This window comes from Phyllobates terribilis, unplaced genomic scaffold, assembly GCF_046119375.1.
Source record: "Phyllobates terribilis strain yellow unplaced genomic scaffold, ASM4611937v1 Scaffold_207__1_contigs__length_3498100, whole genome shotgun sequence".
NCBI lineage: Eukaryota > Metazoa > Chordata > Amphibia > Anura > Dendrobatidae > Phyllobates > Phyllobates terribilis.
Genome location: NW_027362967.1, coordinates 472831 through 495371, shown reverse-complemented (window position 1 = coordinate 495371; position 22541 = coordinate 472831). Strand labels below are relative to the sequence as shown.

Genomic DNA, 22541 nt, shown 5'->3' with positions numbered 1-22541 from the left:
TGACAAGAGTTCGGCTCAATGCCCCTTCTCCCTCAAGGACTCAATAGCATGGGGCTGCCTAGTTATTACGATACTTAGATGCCTAATAATGGTGTCTGGGCCTGCATTGTACGAAGGCAGGGTCAGACTGAGGCACCAGGATACCGGAGAATTCTCCGGTGGGCCCGAGTCCTCAGCAGACACAGAGCAGGACGCATGGTGCCCCTTGTTAACATGGCCGCCGGTGCTCCGCATTGCAAGGGCCTGGATGTGGAAGAGGGCCCTTGCAGTTCAGCTGATGAGGTGGGGGGAGATATGGCAATGATGATCGAGGAGGTGGGGGGATATTTGGCAATGATGATGGAGGAGGTAGTGGGGGGAGATATGGCGATGATGGAGGAGGTGGTGGGGGGAGATATGGCAATGATGATAGAGGAGGAGGGGGGAGATATGGCAATGATGGAGGAGATATGACAATGAAGGCAGAGGTGGGGGAGATATGACAATGATGGAGAAGGTGGGGAGAGCAATAATGGGGATGGGAGGGAGCAATGATGGAGGAGGTGGGGGGAGAGCAATGATGGGGAGAGCAATGATGGAGATGGCAGAGAATTGATGGGGAATTATTTGGACGCTATATGCTGTTAATATCTGGTCTGGTCACGGTGTGGTGGTATTTCTCCCTTGTATGTAGTATTATCCGGTCACTATGTGGTGGTAATGTGTAGTCCAGTCATGGTGTGGCAGTATTTCTCTCTTGTATGTGGTACTATTGGTGCTGGCATAGTGGATTGTGTTGTGTATGGCGGTCATTTGCTCTCTCTGATATTAATTAGGAGAACATTCTTTATTTCCATTAGTGATTAAATGCTTGTAACAAGATGCACTTACAGGGGTTCTCTGAAGAAAACAAGTAATCACCCCCCCACAGGATAAATATTGATTAGTGGGGGTCTGAATGCAGGAACCAGCACCGATAGGTAGAATGTGGAGTTTTTATTCCCATTAGACTGGAGCTCATGTGCGACTTGACCATTGATCCATTCATTCCCTCAATGACTGTTCTTGTTTTCTTCTGGCAGCCCCAAAGAGAATGAATGGAGCTGCGGTCAGACGTCCCACCTGCCGCTGCATTTTAAAATGGGGATAAGTGTCCTGTCAGGGATAAAACTTCCCCATTCTTCCGATAGCTGCGTTTTACAATGTTCGGACCCAAATGATCAATAAGTTATCACCTATCCTGTAGAGACCAGGGATCGGTGATAACTTGTTTTAACCATAGAAGCCCTTTAATACAAACTACCGTAATTGTAAATCCCAGTTATAGTATGTGCACAGTAGATGCAGGAGCCTCCAGTGACTTACAGTCGATGCTCCACTATAACGGGGATATCAGCTAACAGGTATTTGTATATAGCCGTAGGGTGTGCCCCTATGGTCAATTCCTTCTTTGGGCCCTAGACACCCCAGTCCGACACTGTATGAAGGTCTATTAGGACGGGCCAGAGGCAGCGTCCAATAAGTTACCTTTTAACGCCCCCATACACATTAGACTAAAGTTACATGAAAGCACTGATTTCGGGGGTTTGGTCGACTATATAATGTATTTGGGGGCTTCCTGACACATGATGTCAGGGCAGAGAAGGATCTGGCATCCCGACTTTCATTTTGGGGCATTACACTGTGTGGGGGCATCATACATACTACATAAGGGGCAAAATGGGGGCATTAGACTGTGTGGGGGCATCATACATACTGCATAAGGGGCATAATGGGGCATTACACTGTGTGGCGGCATCATACATCCTGCATAAGGGGCATAATGGGGGCATTACACTGTGTGGGGGCATCATACATCCTGCATAAGGGGCATAATGGGGGCATTACACTGTGTGGGGGCATCATACATCCTGCATAAGGGGCATAATGGGGGCATTACACTGTGTGGGGGTATCATACATCCTGCATAAGGGGCATTACACTGTGTGGGGGCATCATACATCCTGCATAAGGGGCATTACACTGTGTGGGGGCATCATATATACTGCATAAGGGGCATAATGGGGGCATTACACTGTGGGGGACATCATACATACTGCATAAGGGGAATAATGGAGGGCATTACACTGTGTGGTGGCATCATACATCCTGCATAAGGGGTATAATGGGGGCATTATACATCCTGCATAAGGGGCATAATGGGGGCATTACACTGTGTGGGGGCATCATACATCCTGCATAAGGGGCATAATGGGGGCATTACACTGTGTGGGGGCATCATACATCCTGCATAAGGGGCATTATGGGGGCATTACACTGTGTGGGGCATCATACATCCCGCATAAGGGGCATAATGGGGGCATTATACATCCTGCATAAGGGGCATAATGGGGGCATTATACATCCTGCATAAGGGGCATAATGGGGGCATTACACTGTGTGGGGGCATCATACATCCTGCATAAGGGGCATTACACTGTGTGGGGGCATCATACATCCAGCATAAGGGGCATTACACTGTGTGGGGGCATCATACATCCTGCATAAGGGGTTTTACACTGTGTGGGGGCATCATACATACTGCATAAGGGGCATTACACTGTGTGGGGGCATCATACATACTGCATAAGGGGCATAACACTGTGGGGGGCATCATACATACTGCATAAGGGGCATAATGGGGGCATTACACTGTGTGGGGGCATCATACATCCTGCATAAGGGGCATAATGGGGGCATTACACTGTGTGGGGGCATCATACATCCTGCATAAGGGGCATAATGGGGGCATTACACTGTGTGGGGGCATCATACATCCTGCATAAGGGGCATAATGGGGGCATTACACTGTGTGGGGGCATCATACATCCTGCATAAGGGGCATAATGGGGGCATTACACTGTGTGGGGGCATCATACATCCTGCATAAGGGGCATAATGGGGGCATTACACTGTGTGGGGGGCATCATACATCCTGCATAAGGGGCATAATGGGGGCATTACATTGTGTGGGGGCATCATACATCCTGCATAAGGGGCATAATGGGGGCATTACACTGTGTGGGGGCATCATACATCCTGCATAAGGGGCAAAATGGGGGCATTACACTGTGTGGGGGCATCATACATCCTGCATATGGGGGCTATACTCTGTGTGGGGGCATCATACATCCTGCAAAAGGGGCATAATGGGGGCATTACACTGTGTGGGGGCATCATACATCCTGCATAAGGGGCATAATGGGGGCATTACACTGTGTGGGGGGCATCATACATCCTGCATAAGGGGCATAATGGGGGCATTACATTGTGTGGGGGCATCATACATCCTGCATAAGGGGCATAATGGGGGCATTACACTGTGTGGGGGCATCATACATCCTGCATAAGGGGCATAATGGGGGCATTACACTGTGTGGGGGCATCATACATCCTGCATAAGGGGCATTACACTGTGTGGGGGCATCATACATCCTGCATAAGGGGCATAATGGGGGCATTACACTGTGTGGGGGCATCATACATCCTGCATAAGGGGCATAATGGGGGCATTACACGGTGTGGGGGCATCATACATACTGCATAAGGAGCATAATGGGGGCATTACACTGTGTGGGGGCATCATACATCCTGCATAAGGGGCATAATGGGGGCATTACACTGTGTGGGGGTATCATACATACAGCATAAGGGGCATAATGGGGGCATTACACGGTGTGGGGGCATCATACATACTGCATAAGGGGCATAATGGGGGCATTACACTGTGTGGGGGCATCATACATCCTGCATAAGGGGCATAATGGGGGCATTACACTGTGTGGGGGTATCATACATACAGCATAAGGGGTATAATGGTGGCATTACACTGTGTGGGGGCATCATACATCCTGCATAAGGGGCATAATGGTGGCATTACACTGTGTGGGGCATCATACATACTGTATAAGGGGCATAATGGGGGAATTACACTGTGGGGGGCATCATACATACTGCATAAGGGGCATAATGGGGGAATTACACTGTGGGTGGCATCATACATACTGCATAAGGGGCATAATGGGGGCATTACACTGTGTGGGGGCATCATACATCCTGCATAAGGAGCATAATGGGGGCATTACACTGTGAGGGGGCATCATACATCCTGCATAAGGGGCATAATGGGGGCATTACACTGTGTGGGGGCATCATACATCCTGCATAAGGGGCATAATGGGGGCATTACACTGTGTGGGGGCATCATACATCCTGCATAAGGGGCATAATGGGGGTATTACACTGTGTGGGGGCATCATACATCCTGCATAAGGGGCATAATGGAGGCATTACACTGTGTGGGGGTATCATACATACTGCATAAGGGGCATATTGGGGGCATTACACTGTGTGGGGGCATCATACATCCTGCATAAGGGGCATAATGGGGGCATTACACTGTGTGGGGGCATCATACATCCTGCATAAGGGGCATAATGGGGGCATTACACTGTGTGGGGCATCATACATCCTGCATAAGGGGCATAATGGGGGCATTACACTGTGGGGGCATCATACATCCTGCATAAGGGGCATAATGGGGGCATTACTCTGTGGGGGTCCTGTACTCTGAGAACAATACGTTTCCTCCCTTCCTGTCTCCATAGTTGGGTCGTATGTATCTATTACAGGAAACAGAACAGAAACCTTATGATTCTTATAAAGGGGCAACACAAGACCCCAAAGAGCCTCCGTGCTGAAGGGGTTAATGCCCCCTGTGCCCAGTAATGGGGTCTCCACATACCTCCACGGTAGCGTCTAGATTGGAGTTGATCTCTTGAGGGGGAGGAGTGGTTTCATTCTGTCATGACGCCACCGGAAGGGGCGGGGCTTCTCAGTCCAGTGGACGCTCTTCCACCTGCAGCTGCAGCAGTGACATTGTGCCGGGACCGGAGGATGGTGATGAGGAGCTCGTGTTCAGCGTTGTGCTGTGAGGACTGAGGTGGGGGGAGCTGACCATGTGAATAAATGCTATGGAGGCATAAAGGGGGCTGTGTGGCTGGTGTGAGTAGGCATGGGATATGTAGAGGGGCATCCAGGGGGCTGTGTGGGTGGTGTGAGTAGGCATGGGATATGTAGAGGGGCATCCAGGGGGCTGTGTGGGTGGTGTGAGTAGGCATGGGATATGTAGAGGGGCATCCAGGGGGCTGTGTGGGTGGTGTGAGGAGGCATGGGGTATGTAGAGGGGCATCCAGGGGGCTGTGTGGGTGGTGTGAGTAGGCATGGGATATGTAGAGGGGCATCCAGGGGGCTGTGTGGGTGGTGTGAGTAGGCATGGGATATGTAGAGGGGCATCCAGGGGGCTGTGTGGGTGGTGTGAGTAGGCATGGGTTATGTAGAGGGGCATCCAGGGGGCTGTGTGGGTGGTGTGAGTAGGCATGGGATATGTAGAGGGGCATCCAGGGGGCTGTGTGGGTGGTGTGAGGAGACATGGGATATGTAGAGGGGCATCCAGGGGGCTGTGTGGGTGGTGTGAGTAGGCATGGGATATGTAGAGGGGCATCCAGGGGGCTGTGTGGGTGGTGTGAGGAGGCATGGGGTATGTAGAGGGGCATCCAGGGGGCTGTGTGGGTGGTGTGAGTAGGCATGGGATATGTAGAGGGGCATCCAGGGGGCTGTGTGGGTGGTGTGAGTAGGCATGGGATATGTAGAGGGGCATCCAGGGGGCTGTGTGGGTGGTGTGAGTAGGCATGGGTTATGTAGAGGGGCATCCAGGGGGCTGTGTGGGTGGTGTGAGTAGGCATGGGATATGTAGAGGGGCATCCAGGGGGCTGTGTGGGTGGTGTGAGTAGGCATGGGATATGTAGAGGGGCATCCAGGGGGCTGTGTGGGTGGTGTGAGTAGGCATGGGATATGTAGAGGGGCATCCAGGTGGCTGTGTGGGTGGTGTGAGTAGGCATGGGATATGTAGAGGGGCATCCAGGGGGCTGTGTGGGTGGTGTGAGTAGGCATGGGATATGTAGAGGGGCATCCAGGGGGCTGTGTGGGTGGTGTGAGTAGGCATGGGTTATGTAGAGGGGCATCCAGGGGGCTGTGTGGGTGGTGTGAGTAGGCATGGGATATGTAGAGGGGCATCCAGAGGGCTGTGTGGGTGGTGTGAGTAGGCATGGGATATGTAGAGGGGCATCCAGGGGGCTGTGTGGGTGGTGTGAGTAGGCATGGGATATGTAGAGGGGCATCCAGGGGGCTGTGTGGGTGGTGTGAGTAGGCATGGGATATGTAGAGGGACATCCAGGGGGCTGTGTGGGTGGTGTGAGTAGGCATGGGATATGTAGAGGGGCATCCAGGGGGCTGTGTGGGTGGTGTGAGTAGGCATGGGATATGTAGAGGGGCATCCAGGGGGCTGTGTGGGTGGTGTGAGTAGGCATGGGATATGTAGAGGGGCATCCAGGGGGCTGTGTGGGTGGTGTGAGTAGGCATGGGATATGTAGAGGGGCATCCAGGGGGCTGTGTGGGTGGTGTGAGTAGGCATGGGATATGTAGAGGGGCATCCAGGGGGCTGTGTGGGTGGTGTGAGTAGGCATGGGATATGTAGAGGGGCATCCAGGGGGCTGTGTGGGTGGTGTGAGTAGGCATGGGATATGTAGAGGGGCATCCAGGGGGCTGTGTGGGTGGTGTGAGTAGGCATGGGATATGTAGAGGGGCATCCAGGGGGCTGTGTGGGTGGTGTGAGTAGGCATGGGATATGTAGAGGGGCATCCAGGGGGCTGTGTGGGTGGTGTGAGTAGGCATGGGATATGTAGAGGGGCATCCAGGGGGCTGTGTGGGTGGTGTGAGTAGGCATGGGATATGTAGAGGGGCATCCAGGGGGCTGTGTGGGTGGTGTGAGTAGGCATGGGATATGTAGAGGGGCATCCAGGGGGCTGTGTGGGTGGTGTGAGTAGGCATGGGATATGTAGAGGGGCATCCAGGGGGCTGTGTGGGTGGTGTGAGTAGGCATGGGTTATGTAGAGGGGCATCCAGGGGGCTGTGTGGGTGGTGTGAGTAGGCATGGGATATGTAGAGGGGCATCCAGGGGGCTGTGTGGGTGGTGTGAGTAGGCATGGGATATGTAGAGGGGCATCCAGGGGGCTGTGTGGGTGGTGTGAGTAGGCATGGGATATGTAGAGGGGCATCCAGGGGGCTGTGTGGGTGGTGTGAGTAGGCATGGGATATGTAGAGGGGCATCCAGGGGGCTGTGTGGGTGGTGTGAGTAGGCATGGGATATGTAGAGGGGCATCCAGGGGGCTGTGTGGGTGGTGTGAGTAGGCATGGGATATGTAGAGGGGCATCCAGGGGGCTGTGTGGGTGGTGTGAGTAGGCATGGGATATGTAGAGGGGCATCCAGGGGGCTGTGTGGGTGGTGTGAGTAGGCATGGGATAAGTAGAGGGGCATCCAGGGGGCTGTGTGGGTGGTGTGAGTAGGCATGGGATAAGTAGAGGGACATCCAGGGGGCTGGTGTGAGGAGGCATAGGATGTGTAGAGGGACATCCAGGGGGCTGTGTGGGTGGTGTGAGTAGGCATGGGATAAGTAGAGGGACATCCAGGGGGCTGTGTGGCTGGTGTGAGGGGGCATGGGGTATGTAGAGGGACATCCAGGGGGCTGCGTGGGTGGTGTGAGGAGGCATGGGACATCCAGGGGGCTGTGTGGGTGGTGTGAGGAGGCATGGGGTATGTAGAGGGACATCCAGGGGGCTGCGTGGGTGGTGTGAGGAGGCATGGGGTATGTAGAGGGACATCCTGGGGGCTGCGTGGGTGGTGTGAGGAGGCATGGGGTATGTAGAGGGACATCCAGGGGGCTGCGTGGGTGGTGTGAGGAGGCATGGGGTATGTAGAGGGACATCCAGGGGGCTGCGTGGGTGGTGTGAGGAGGCATGGGGTATGTAGAGGGACATCCAGGGGGCTGCGTGGCTGGTGTGAGGAGGCATGGGGTATGTAGAGGGACATCCAGGGGGCTGCGTGGCTGGTGTGAAGAGGCATGGGGTATGTAGAGGGACATCCAGGGGCCTGCGTGGCTGGTGTGAGGGGACATGGGGTATGTAGAGGGGCTCCAGGGGGCTGCGTGGCTGGTGTGAGGGGGCATAAGGTATGAGGACGGTGGCTGACACAACCTCCTTAAAGACGATAGCACGCCATTTTAAAATCTGTCATGGGAGAAATCCTAAAACATTTATGGTACGTGGTATTGATGTCATCCATTGTGGCATTAGGGGTGGAAATGTAAAAAAACTTCTGGCTCAAAGGGAAACCAAATGGATAGTGGAACTGGGAACAATGACGCCAAATGGCCTTAATGAGGCCCTGAGCTTCACCCATTTCTTTAATAGATATAATCTTTGTGGTATTTTTATATAATTGTATGTGTTGATTTTAATTAGTTTTCTTTGTCATTTGTAACTTTCTCCCTCCATAGTCTATATGCACCATCTATATGGATCACCTACATATGGTTAATCAATATGAGGATACTACGAGCAACAATTAAATTGGACTAAGAAAATAGATTTTCGTACTGACAGAATCGTGTTGCAATTATAGGAAAATGATATTGCTTACTCTAACACATTTTTGCATTATTAAGTAGTTGCGTTACTATACTTGTCTAAATGCGTTGCTGTGTTCTCTTTGGCGAGCGCGCGGGTGCTGTGCCTCCCCTTGCCTCTGCGTCATGCACGGCATCTGCATGGTGTCTGCGCATGTTGGGGGGCCATGGCAACGTGTCCTGGTTCCCGGTCATGCGTGGTTCACCTTGATGGCCATGCGTGACGCATCTGGCTCGGGCATTTCAGCGCGCATGCGCTGATGGTCCAGGAGATGATTGGTCCGTTGTGGTCACGTGACCGCAGGCCCTAAAGTATATTTAAACAGACATGGAAGGTCCTATTAAACAATCCCCCCCCCCCCCCGAGGAAGCCATAGGATATACCACGTGAAACACGCATTGTGGTCCTTGTTTATTCTGGGTGCTGATCTAATATGGGTACGAGTGCAATATAATTCTTTAGCATTTTTTCATAGGGCACTATAGGCCATATGGCACGTGGTACATATCCATAGTGATGAAATATGCCATAATTTTGTACCAGTGCATAAATGCCTTGAATACGAGCACTTCTTGCACTTTGTCCCAATAGATATTTAACATCTATTATTATGTTGTATATGTGTCACCCAGTTTGGTTGTCTGTGTGTCATCCTTTTTAATCATGTTTGTCTTTTCTGTATATTGTTTACAATAAAGTTTTTTGATTCTTTGCCATATACTCCGTATTTGGTTCGTTTTTGCTATATAACAGCAGAAACAAGTCCGGGGACGCCTCCCGCCAGGGAAAATATAGAAATAGTCCTTGGATGAGTTCAATGGATCCAGCAGATGAGGGACACAACACAATCCCATGTGGCAGCTTCTATCAATCCACACACGCCACGAGGATCTGGCCGCAGCCTGAGACCCTCCAGCGTCGGGAGGCCCCACACAACTGACTGGGCCAAACATGAGTCTATTGTTCTGTCTACTGGGATCAGCCCCTGGATGGGGGAAGGGTTCACACCCTCTAGATGCAACAAGAGATGTTGACCTAGGCCTGATTACATTACAGTCCATGAACACAGGCTGGGGGAGGGACACGCTAATTCACCCCTTAAACTGAAGCAGGTTACATTACATAGAGTACATGAACACAGGCTGGGGAGGGACATACTGTTACAGTCATATTGGATAAAACATAAGTTGCTGAGGTTAGGACCACTAGGGACTCCAATGTTACTTAGGAAAGACTGTGTCCATGTTTAATAAAATAATTTTCACGTATGCATAGCACAGGTCTGTCCGTCCATTCATGGATTCTGTATGGGACTAATAAATATAGGCCATCGCAGCACTCGGCTGTCACTTATGTACATAAATGCATAGAAAATATTAACTCCTCAAGCTAAATTGCTGCATTGTCACCTTAAAGAACTCTGCACCTGATTAATGTCTTGATGAGAGGGCGGGGGTGAAGGACGCAACTCCTGATTCATTAAGAGACATATTCATCAGAGGCGTCTGATGGCTGGGCAGCGCCTCCATGCTATGCCACTTACTGGAGTAGGACTTGTAGCGACCACCGCTGCTCATGATGAAGTTGCCAAACAGCAGTCATCACAACCCGGCCCACTTACCCATAAAAATGGCATTAGAAAGCAAAAAGTTGCAATGTTTTTACATAGTCTTCAGTTGCATCCAAATTATACGATTGAGCATTTTATAACAGAATTCTGGAGTAAACACTATGATGAATAGGGTCCTATGGGTTTGTTCTGTTTAAGCTGAGTTGAGGCAAGTCTGCGCTCTCTTTAAAAAAAATTGATTTCAGTCACCTCAGCACCAAACTGTACAGTTTGGAGGCTACAGGGAGGTCCACAAAAAATCCACTCCGATCTAGACGGCTCAATGAAGAATCAGCTAGAATAGAGTTGCTAAAATGAGGTCCTCAAAAAATCCACTCCAATCCATTATTGTTAATTATAAGGACTCCATCGCTGCGCTGTTAAGTTTATCCCCACGAGGCTCCGCCCACTCTCGAAAGACTCAATTCCAGTCACCTCAGCACCAAACTGTACAGTTTGGAGGCTACAGGGAGATCCTCAAAATACCCACTCCGATCTAGACGGCTCTCTCTAGTGAATCAGCTAGAATGGAGTTGCTCAAATGAGGACCTCAAAAAATCCACTCCAATCTTATGTTGTAAATTATGAGGACTGTTGGCTGCACTCTGTTATGTTTTTCCCCACGAGGCTACACCTACTCTTTGAAAACCTAAATTCCAGTCACCTCAGCACCAAACTGTACAGAGTGAAGGCTACAGGGAGATCCTCAAAAAATCCATTCCGATCTAGATGGCTCACTAGTGAATCAGCTAGAATGGAGTTGCTCAAATGAGGTCCTCAAAACATCCACTCCGATCCAATGTTGTAAATTATGAGGACTCTGTTGCTGCGCTCTGTTACGTTATTCCCCGCGTAAAACTGAATGATCAGCGCTGTGTGTGATTATATTATAAAAAGCGATAATAAAATGCAACTTTGATTAATCATGAAAAAAATAAAATTTTGCCCTTTGGAAATACGTAATAAATATAACAGTTTCAGCAAGTACCTAAAAAATCAAAACATGAAATCATTACAATTATAAAGCTGATATACATCTACAATGTGTGTACATTCCAATTCCACTACATTGCAGGCTATGAGGATCCGGGAATCTGCTCCATTCTGGACATTGGAGGTGATTTTTTGAGGAACATCACTGTAGAAACTGAACTGTCTAGAATGGAGAAGCTGCAGAGAGATCATCAAAAGATCAACTCCGATCCAGTCACCTCACCAGTGAATCAGCGAGAGTGGAGATGCTGGAATGAGGACTACAATATATCCCCCCCGATCCAGTCACCTCACCAGTTATCAGCTAGAGGGGAGGTGCTAAAATGAGGAGCACAAAATATCCCTTCGATCCAGTCACTTCACCAGTGATCAGCTAGAGGGGAGATGCTAAAATGAGGAGCACAAAATATCCCTCCGATCCAGTCACCTCACCAGTGATCAGCTAGAGTGGAGATGCTGGAATGAGGACCACAATATATCCCCCCGATCCAGTCACCTCACCAGTGATCAGCTAGAGGGGAGATGCTGGAACGAGGACCCCAAAATATCCCCCCGATCCAGTCACCTCACCAGTGAATCAGCTAGAGTGGAGATGTCGGAATGAGGACCCCAAAATATCCCCCCGATCCAGTCACCTCACCAGTGATCAGCTAGAGTGGAGATGTCGGAATGAGGACCCCAAAATATCCCCCCGATCCAGTCACCTCACCAGTGAATCAGCTAGAGTGGAGATGCTGGATTGAGGACTCCAAAATATCCCCCCGATCTAGTCACCTCACCAGTGAACCGTCTAGAGTGGAGATGCTGGAATGAGGAGCACAAAATATCCCCCCGATCTAGTCACCTCACCAGTGAACCGTCTAGAGTGGAGATGCTGGAATGAGGAGCACAAAATATCCCCCCGATCCAGTCACTTCACCAGTGAATCAGCTAGAGTGGAGATGTCGGAATGAGGACCCCAAAATATCCCCCCGATCCAGTCACCTCACCAGTGAATCAGCTAGAGCGGAGATGCTGGAATGAGGACCCCAAAATATCCCCCCGATCTAGTCACCTCACCAGTGAACCGTCTAGAGTGGAGACGCTGGAATGAGGAGCACAAAATATCCCCCCGATCCAGTCACCTCACCAGTGAATCAGCTAGAGTGGAGATGCTGGAATGAGGAGCACAAAATATCCCCCCGATCCAGTCACTTCAGTAGTGAGCCGTCTAGAGTGGAGCTGATAAAATGAGGCCTCAAAAAATCAACTCCGATCTAGACGGCTCACTGGTGAATCAGCTAGAATGGAGGAGCACAAATAATCAACTCCAAACTAGACGCAACCCCACCTGCAGAGCCGCCACCACATATATGGCTGTTGTGTGCGCACAGGAGCTGTGATGAGGTCACAGGAGGGGAGGAGTCAGGGGTCACATGATCAGGGGCCTCAGTGGATGCAGGACTCTGCTGTGCTGGTTGTCATGGTGCTGGATGAGCTGAAGTTTATGTGTGGGGTCAGGAGGGGTTTACAGTGTGGAAGTAGCAGAGCTGCGCGTGTACGAGGTGTACGGAGCGGAGCCGCGCATGTACGAGGCGTACGGAGCAGAGCCGCGTGTGTACGAGGCGTACGGAGCGGAGCCGCGCGTGTACGAGGCGTACGGAGCGGAGCCACGCATGTACTAGGCCTACGGAGCGAAGCCGCGCGTGTACTAAGCGTACGGAGCGGAGCCGCACGTGTACGAGGTGTACGGAGCTGAGCCGCGTGTGTATGAGGTGTGCGGAGCCGCGTGTGTACGAGGTGTGCGGAGCCGTTTGTGTACGAGGTGTATGGAGCGGAGCCGCGTGTGTACGAGGTGTACGGAGCGGAGCCGTGACTATAATCAGCCTTTGGGGGATAAATGCTTTTCTAACCTTGCCCTTAGAGGGGCTTATTACAATTTAATCATGAAGGGTGATGAGTGTAAATCGGCGTCTTCAGCGTCTGAGGTTTTATCCGATAATCTTGTTCTGCCCTTTGGATCCTCCAATGCACCAACGGGATTTCACGACTTTCTGAATGATATTTCTCTGATTACATTGGGAGATTTCTTGTGATTTATCTTGATGATATAGAATTTTCTCTCCTGATTTGGATTCTCTCCAGGAACATGTCCGTCTTCTATTACAAAGATTGAGGGAAAAAAAAATATTTGTTTGCTAAAATTGAGAAATGTTTTTTTTTTCTGTTCAGGAAATTTCATTCCCGGGGATCATTTTATCGGCTGATGGTTTACGATGGATCCCGGGAAGGTGAAAGCCATAATAGATTGGGTCCAACCTAGTGACCTGAAAGCGTCACCAACTATTATAGGAAATTCTTTAGGGCTTTTTTCTCAGATTACTGACCTCACACGTAAGGGGGCAGATCTCAAGGTTTGGTCACCGGATGCTATTGGGGCTTTTGAAAAATTGAAGGAGAGTTTTATGTCTGCTCCTGTTCTAATCCAACACGATCTCCGAGAACCATTCATTGTGGAGGCGGATGCTTCGGAGGTCGGGGTAGGGGCCGTTTTATCTCAGGGTTCCAAAACTTTGACCTATTTGTGGCCATGTGCTTTTTTCTAGAGAAAATTTTCGTCTGCTGAAAGACATTATGCTGTTGGGAATGGAGACCTTTTCTGGAGGGTTCATCAAGTCACTGTGGCCACTGACAATAAGAATTTAGCATATATTGATCAGATAGTTGGCTAGCCCCTAGACAGGCTAGATGGTCTTTATTTTTCTCTAGTTTCTATTTCTCTATCACTTTCAGGCCGGGTCCAAGGATGTGAAGGCTGTCGCACTATCAAGCAGTTTAAGTTCAGTTTCTCCTCCAGAACCTCCATCCTCCATTCTACCTAAGGGCATTGTGGTTTCTGTGATATCCTCTGAATTGGAATTTGAGATACGTAAAGTCCAGTCTTTGGCTCCTTCCACCACTCCTGGGTCCAAATTATTTGTAGCCGTGTATCTAACATTGCATCTGTTGCAGGAGTTTCATGATTCCATCTTGAGTGGTCATCCTGGGATTACAGCTATGAGGAAAGCTATTACTAGGCTTTTTTGTTGGCCGTCTATGAATAATGATATTAAAGCTTTTGTATCCGCTTGTGAAGTATGTGCACACAATAAAGTCTGTCATAACTGGCCGGCCGGGGAATTGAATCTATTGCCAATTCCAGAAAGACAGCTGACTCATCTGTCCATGGATTTCATCACGGATTTGCCTCTGTCTGGTGGGAAGACTGTTATTTGGGTGGTAATTGACCGATTCAGTAAACAGGTTCATTTTGTTCCTTTTTCAGGGTTACCTGATGGTGAGACACTCTCCAGGTTGTTTATGTGTCATGTTGTGATAATGTTATCAGGAATTCCATGCAGTATGTCTGATAGGGGAGTGCAATTTGGCTCCAAATTCTGGAACGGTCAGAAAGAATGAACAAATCAATCTTTGGAACAAATTTTAATGTGTTTTATTGCGGCTCAGCAGGACTGGTCCTCATTCTTATCTCTTGCTGAGTTTGCCTTTAATAATCGGATCAATCAGTCCAGTGGAACTTTGCCCTTTTTTGTAATTATGGTTTTCATTCCCATTTTGGTGAATTTTCTAAGATAAGTTTTGAGGGGGGTAGAGATCGCCATACAGAAACATGGGGGATGTTACATACTTTGAAAATAGACCCAGTTCCATCAAGTTAACCAATTCTCCACCAATTATAGTTTTTTTGTCAATAAATTATCTATAACCCACAATGTTATGTAATGAGGAAATCATCCAGCCCTTTTTTAAAAGTTGTTATAGTGTCTGCCATTACTACCTCTTGTGGTAGGGCGTTCCACAGTCTCACTGCCCTGAATGTAAAGAACCCTTTCCTGTTTGCCAGAATGGCCATTCTTCCACCTGTAATGAGTGCCCACTAGTCCTTAGTATGGTCTTTAGAGGGAATATGTCAGCTAGAGATAGTCACCATCGTGCTCTCCAGAGGCCCCCAAGCACCCCATAGGAATAAGAGTAAATCATCGGCAAACAATGCCACCTTCTTTTCCTTGGTCCCATATTTAAATCCATTTATCTCAGACATTTTACTCATTCCTGCCGCAAGAGGTTCAATTGCTATTTCAAACAATAAGGGAGAGAGGGGACACCCTTGTCTTGTACCTTTGTGCAAAAAAAAAAATCGATTAGCCATAGAGCCATTCACTCTTATTTTGGCCTTTGGGTCCGATAAAGCAATTGCACCCAATATATAAATTTAGCGAAGAAACCGGGGAGCAAATAGGGTTTTACCCGTGATGAGATATAAACAAACGGGGGGGTTTGTTCACCTTGTTCTGTTGCAATTGCAACAATGAAAACATGTGTAACAGCTGCTGCAAACCGCGGGTACTAGACCAAAGTGATAGTGGAAGGAGATGGGGTTATCAGCACCCTGCACCATCAAGCATAGTGGAGAACTTAAACAACTCCGTATACTTCCAATTGGACACATTCCACAAGTTACTCCAGATCGTGTAGCCGAGCTCAAAAGAAAGGAAATATGCTGGAACTATAAGTTGAACTTTCTTATTCCTAATGGGCTCAATGAAATCACAGATTTTCTCTGAATGAAATTAATATTGAAATTCCCTTTGATAGGTTATAGTTTCTTGATATCCATGACACCCCTTCATTACCAAATAATCATTATAAGTCTCTAGATATATTAGAATTCTTGTTATCGATTGTGACTTAATGCTAAAATAACCCAAATAATACCCTAATGATACCTTTTGAGAGATGGTTAATTAGTTAATTATCATTTCAGGTTCACACACTGTTCACTCAGAAATAGTAAGGATATTTACCTTCATTCCGGCTTCTGTCCACGAAAGGGCTGGTGTTTTTTTTCCGGCCCAATCCTGGCGGGTGACTGTGCGGCTTGTGTTCGCTGACGTGTCTCAGCGCCTTGGTATCTATTAGTTATTGCAGAATTCCCTACATGACTCGGTAAGAGAGAAATGCACGGCGCATCCAACGCCCCAGCACTGCTTTTTGCATCCATTGCTTTCCTTACCCACTCCCCTAAATAACCAGGAATTGAATATAAAAAAATCTCTGTGATTGTTCTACACAATTGTGTTCTAATAATAAATACTGTAAAAGTATATATATGTTATCTTGAGAGTTGATATCATCAGTATAATTATTCATAATTCCCTATGGGCATATAAATTAATATGTCATCTTGGAAGATGGATGACACTAGTGGAAGTTCTCTTATCCTCTATGTCCAGGTGATTTCAGTACAGATACTAGCCTGATGAAGAGATTTGCGTAGTCTGGAAAGCTTGCATTTTGTTACAATCTTTTCAGTTAGCCATTAAAAGGTATCAACCGCTGAGGACTCTCAAATCTAAATATTTTTCATATAAATATATAAACTAATAAAGATAAAAATTGTCTTCCACTTTCCACCTCACAGTTCTAGGTTTCCCGAGATCCTTTCCACTAAGCACGATGGCTCTCTGATATAGGGCACTAATAAGTGAGTTTGCTGTGGGATCAGAGTGTGTTCGATTCCATCGGCATAAGTTTATTTCAGCACCATTACTGCAATTCATCCAATTTATTGTTTTGTTTTAAAATCCATCACCTGAATAATAAATTATTGAATACATTTGTTAGTTATATAAGTTGAATCTGCATAATGATGTTTTGTATGAAGCTTTGTATGTATTTCATCTGAACTTTGACATGACATGTGGTTCTCTGGCGCACTTTTTTCAAAATATCAGCGTGTCGTGGTAGCCCTTCCAAGAAGAGCTCATTTGGATTGAGATAATTATCTCCAAATCGGCCATTTCTGGTTCTGATTAGATAAATAAATACGATGCATCGGAGAAAGAAAATAACACACAGCCTGTGTCTGAGTGTACAATTCTTGTCTGCCCTTAGACCCCAAGCAACAAGTATTTTATTACACCCCCAGAAGAACGGGGGTGGCTAACATTACCTAACAGAGGAAGTATTTTAATTGGAAATAGCAGTCGTCCTTGAAAGATAGATAAAGAGAGGGGTCGCTCACTGGTCTATTCGGGTGCTCTGAAGAAAAAAGTAATCTAAATTGCAAAAAGAACTTCGGCACTCCATACATGAATACATAAGAAATATTGCATCTAGACTGATGTCACTTTACAAAATGAAGTTTTTTTGCGCATAATTTGGCCAATTCATGTGTGCCCATCAACCATGACAAGGTAACCTCCGTATGATGGGAAACTACGCTATGCTACCACTGGATATGCCACTCTTGGGCTGTAAGCCTGTATGGACAATATGTCTCTGCTTGGGCTTTAAACCTACAATGTATGGGCTGGCAGAGCTAGTTAAAACCACCTGTGACTGAATAGAAGGAATTAGTGGGAGGGACGTATGGTCAGAAAAAAGGCTGTCAAACTTCTAATAGTGTGAACACGTACCTGCTGCAATGTCTCCGGAGCGGGATACCAAAAATGATTAATAGATAAAGAGAGGGGTCGCTCACTGGTCTATTCGGGTGCTCTGAAGAAAAAAGTAATCTCAATTGCAAAAAGAACTTCGGCACTCCATACATGAAAATATAAGAAATATTGTATCTAGACTAATGTCACTTTGAAAAATGAAGGTTTTTGCGCATAATTTGGCCAATTTATGTGTGCCCATCAACCACGACAAGGTCACCTTCGTATGATGGGAAACTACGCTACGCTACCACTGGATATGCCACTCTTGGGCTGTAAGCCTGTATGGACAATATGTCTATGCTTGGGCTTTTAACCTACAATGTATGGGCTGGTAGAGCTAGTTAAAACCACCTGTGACTGAATGGGAGGGACACATGGTCAGAAAAAAGGCTGTCAAACTTCTAATAGTGTGAACAGGTACCTACTGCAATGCTCCAGGAGCGGGATCCCAAAAATGATTAATAGAAAAAAGAGAGGGGTCGCTCACTGGTCTATTCGGGTGCTCTGAAGAAAAGAGTAATCTCAATTGCAAAAAGAACTTCGGCACTCCATACATGAAAATATAAGAAATATTGTATCTAGACTAATGTCACTTTACAAAAGATAGGTCTGTCTAATTAACTATACTTTACAAAAACAGAGGAAAGTGTAACAGAAAGACAGCTGTATATAACATACAATGCTGTGATATCACTTTTATGAATAACACTTATACAGCTAATATTAAATTATCAAATATATATATACAGTACAGACCAAAAGTTTGGACACACCTTCTCATTTAAAGTTTTTTCCGTATTTTCATGACTATGAAAATTGTACGTTCACACTGAAGGCATCAAAACTATGAATTAACACATGTGGAATTATATACTTAACAAAAAAGTGTGAAACAACTGAAAATATGTCTTATATTCTAGGTTCTTCAAAGTAGCCACCTTTTGCTTTGATGACTGCTTTGCACACTCTTGGCATTCTCTTGATGAGCTACATGAGTTAGGCCTGGTAAGCGAATACTGGCAAGAGAAGTGTTAGAACCTAATTAAGATGCAAGCTCACTTCTCCCTGGCGAAGGCAGGGAACAATTAGATGCCGGCTGCGATAAATGTACAGATACCTGTTGAAGTTTCATTCCCAGGACTTAAAAAAAGGCCAATTTTGGCACCGATACTGTTCGTGTAGGGGGGCCTCGGTCTGGAAGACTTGCAGTAGTTCACAATGAACGGCCACTGGAGCCGGTGCAGCGACAGTCTCCTCTGTGAAAGGGGCTTCCCGCAGTTTTGGTCACGAATTCCCCTAGCGGGGCCGTGTCTGCTATGACCAGTATTCCAGTCAGAGGGGCTGAGTTATTTGTAATTTAGCAGCTCGTCCCTCTACCCCTTCACAAGTGACATTCGGGGGACAGTAGGTCTTCTGTTTTGCGTTCTTGCATTAATACTGTACAGGCTGCTCCAGTGTCTATCATGAATGTAACACTCTGTCCCTTCCCAGGGAAATGTCTCCCCCTCACTCTTCCCTTTCTTGCTGCACTGGTCCTAATTAACTCTTTCTTTGACATGCTCTCTACTTTAGCACCCTGGGATATTTTTCATTCAGATCAACCCATTGCATATTGCGCCACTCCGGGCGACTAGTGCTTACTGCGATCGGACTATAGGTCTAAAGCTGTTAATGGAACACTGCAGCAATAATAAGGGGTCATTGTAAAATGACTGAGACTGAATATGTGGCCCGATATGCCTCCTCAACACCATGGAGACGCATTCTAAATGTTAGGGGGTCTGGGAGCTGGGTAACAAGAGCGAAGAGCTCGCTATTGGACCAGGGCCAATGTATTATGGTTTTGGCAATACCTATGGTGGATCGTGTACCAGCAGGTTATTTTCTATCCTAGGAGGTAGAAAGTGTACATGACTCGTGGTCCTCATGGGGGCAGAGGCACCTTGGGCATCCATGGCGTGGTGACCCACAAGACACAGTACTTAATACCACGGGGATTCTGTACACAATATCTGCAGTTCCTTCATAAGGCAGGGTGTCAAAAAGGATGCAAGTTTTATGTCAAGTACAGATACTACAGGGGTCTCTGCAGTTTCATGTATCATAGATTACATACACAGTTCTAGGTCTATTTTCCCTGATTTATGTTCGCTTATTGAGAGACGCTTTGAATACTTCTAACCATATCCTAACCAGCTCAAGTCTGCTTTTATCTATTGTAAGGTAGCGCTATTGATCATGTTGGGGGGCACTCACTTCACCAAGTCAATTAAAGCACACATGCAACGTTTTCCGGTAATATGAAGTCCAGCAGTTTATTACACATCATAAACTGCTTACAACATAGTCCATCTCAGTGGATCGCAGGAATGTTACACATGTATATCCTAGAGCCTTTTTAGTGGCAGCTATGCCCGCTTGGCTTCAGATACAGACTTCAGCAAGGTACAGCATCAATATTCACTTAAAGTGCCGATTTACCTTTGTCGGGTCTCAGCTGCTTCTATCAGCTCTGTTCTGCCACAGCTGAGGGTCTACAATCGGGCCGCAAGGCAGAGACTATTCAGCCCTGGAGATCGGGTGTTGGTGTTGGTACCCACGGTTGAGCATAAGTTCATGGCTAAGTGGCAAGGACCATACGAAGTGGTTGAGAAGCTGAGTGAAGTGAACTACAAGGTCCATCAGCCGGGTAGAAGGAAGCCGTACCAGATCTACCACATCAACCTACTGAAGCCGCGGCGAGACAGTGGGAAGGCTCACGAGGCTCTTTGACCCCCTAAAACCTGCTGACTAAAGTAGGAAGGCCCAGGTGATAGACCTCTCATCTACTAACCAGCTGTGAAGTTGGCTACCCCCTCTGCTGATCCTTAACCAGCTGTACAGCAACCACACAACTGGAAGCAGGTACAAAACACACACTGATGATCAAATAATCACTTCCAAATCTTCCTAAAATAGGCACAATATTTTACTTTCAACTTTTGTGCAGTACTGTCTCTTTAAAATCCCACACACTTATCAGCACGGAAAACTTGCACACAGCTGGAGCAGTTTCAGCCCCTGCGCAGCAGCACCAGCCTCTCCCTTCAGCACGGAGATCAGGATTTTTCTCACACAGAACTAGGAGGAATGCAGCAGATATGGCAGTTTCTTAACAGAGTTATTACATTTGTTTAACAGAAACTCCAAACATTCCACATGAAACCCCTGTAGGGCTCAGCCTGGCATATTACACCCAGGGCACCACTTCTGTGCATCTTTGACAGAATTACAAGTTTTCTTCACCGAGAAAGTATTTTAATTAGAAATAACAGTCGGCCTTGAAAGCTAGGTCTGTCTAATTAACTATACTTTACAAAAACAGAGGAAAGTGTAACAGAAAGACAGCTGTATATAATATACAAAGCTGTGTTAACGCTTTTATGAATAACACTTATAAAGCTAATATTAAATTATTAAATATATATATTATATATACACACACACACATATAGATATTGTGGTATTTCGACAAGTTCAGCTGTATGCGGAGGAAAGACATGGGATACTGTCTCTTTAAATGTTCGGGTTAGTTTATTCAGCAGTCATAAACTACCCTTGAGTTCATAACAAAAACACAGCCCATTCCGCCAAAGAGACAAAACAAACATACAAAACTCGCTGCACAGTCCGTATTTCGGGCAAGGTCTGGCCACTCTGGATTAAGCACACACAGGTTCAGTATAGCATGAACCAGCTCCTTCCTGGAGCAAAGTTTCCTCAGGTACTAAAAACACCTGAGTGTCAGGGCTGGGTATTTAAAGCCCAGACACTCCCCTGATTGGGAGGTAGGGTGGATAACGTCCCGCCCAGCACTTTCTTTATCCACTAAAAACATTCCCTTTCAAATGTGGTTGTATTAACTCTCTCTGCACCTACTTGTGCAGGAGAACTCGCATGTTTTCACATCACTGAGCTTAATACTTCCTTATATCTCTTATATACTTCCTCTGAAGGAATGTCCATTCCCGGTGCTTTATCGTTGGCCATTGAGCTCAGTGCCCATTCTAACTCTTCTATATCAAGTGGTTCAACTAATAAATTCTGAGAGTCTAAGGAAAGGAGCGGGAGCTGAACCTTATCTAGGAAGGTCTGGGTCTGTTCTTCTGAGGGTTGAGCCTGAGAAGTATACAGCTTTGCATAGTATTCCTCCAACACTTTCAGTATGTCCACTGTGGACTGTACCACATTATCCTCCCTAGTCTCCAGACTGGATATAAAGGATGAGTCCAGGCTCGGAATGGCCTACCGGGAAATCTGAGGATCCTCCCGTGGGCACTGAATCCGACAGTCTCTCTTTTCTCAGCATGCAACACATAGCCTGCATGCCCAATTTAAGCTCCGCCGCTCCCCATCCATCTGAAGAGGGGAGAAAATCTGAGCATAAGGCTGTGTGCACCGCAACTCCCTACGCTTCTCCTGGAGCGTCACGACAGTTAGCTCCGCCACCAGCACGGACCTGCTGTGGAGTCTCAGGCTGCTGGGACATGTGGCCAGGAGAACTGTGTAATCGCTGCTGAAGAAAGAAGTGAAGAGAAGGAGTCCCCTCTCTCGTGCATTGCTGTGTCAGCTAAATTCTGTAGTTGGCACTATCAATACGGGAGGCTCCAGCGGAGCACAGTGCTGACCCGAAGTGAGTACTGGAGCCTCCTGTATTATCTCTCTAGCCTCACTACTCTCTCCTGTCCTCCACTCCAACAAAAGCTGCTTTTCCTGTTTGCCCCACGCAGTTGCAATTTCCCTGCCCCCTCTCCCGCTTCTGCCCTCTAGTTGATGATATCACTTTACCTTCCCCCACTGCTCTCTGTGATGGGGACAGGGGGTCCCCATCGTCTTCATTGCTGCCGGAGATCCAGCTACCTTATTTGTGTGTGTAA

General features: G+C 47.4%; 1 protein-coding gene across 1 annotated transcript in view; it reads right to left on the bottom strand.

The window, feature by feature from the left end:
- Positions 1-4832, bottom strand: part of LOC141213686 (uncharacterized) — a 104762-nt gene extending 99930 nt beyond the window's left edge. The window contains exon 1 of the mRNA XM_073665288.1: positions 4763-4832. The gene's annotated coding sequence lies outside the window, so the exon portion shown is untranslated. The remainder of the gene's footprint in view (positions 1-4762) is intronic.
- Between the last annotated feature and the right edge of the window lie 17709 nt (positions 4833-22541).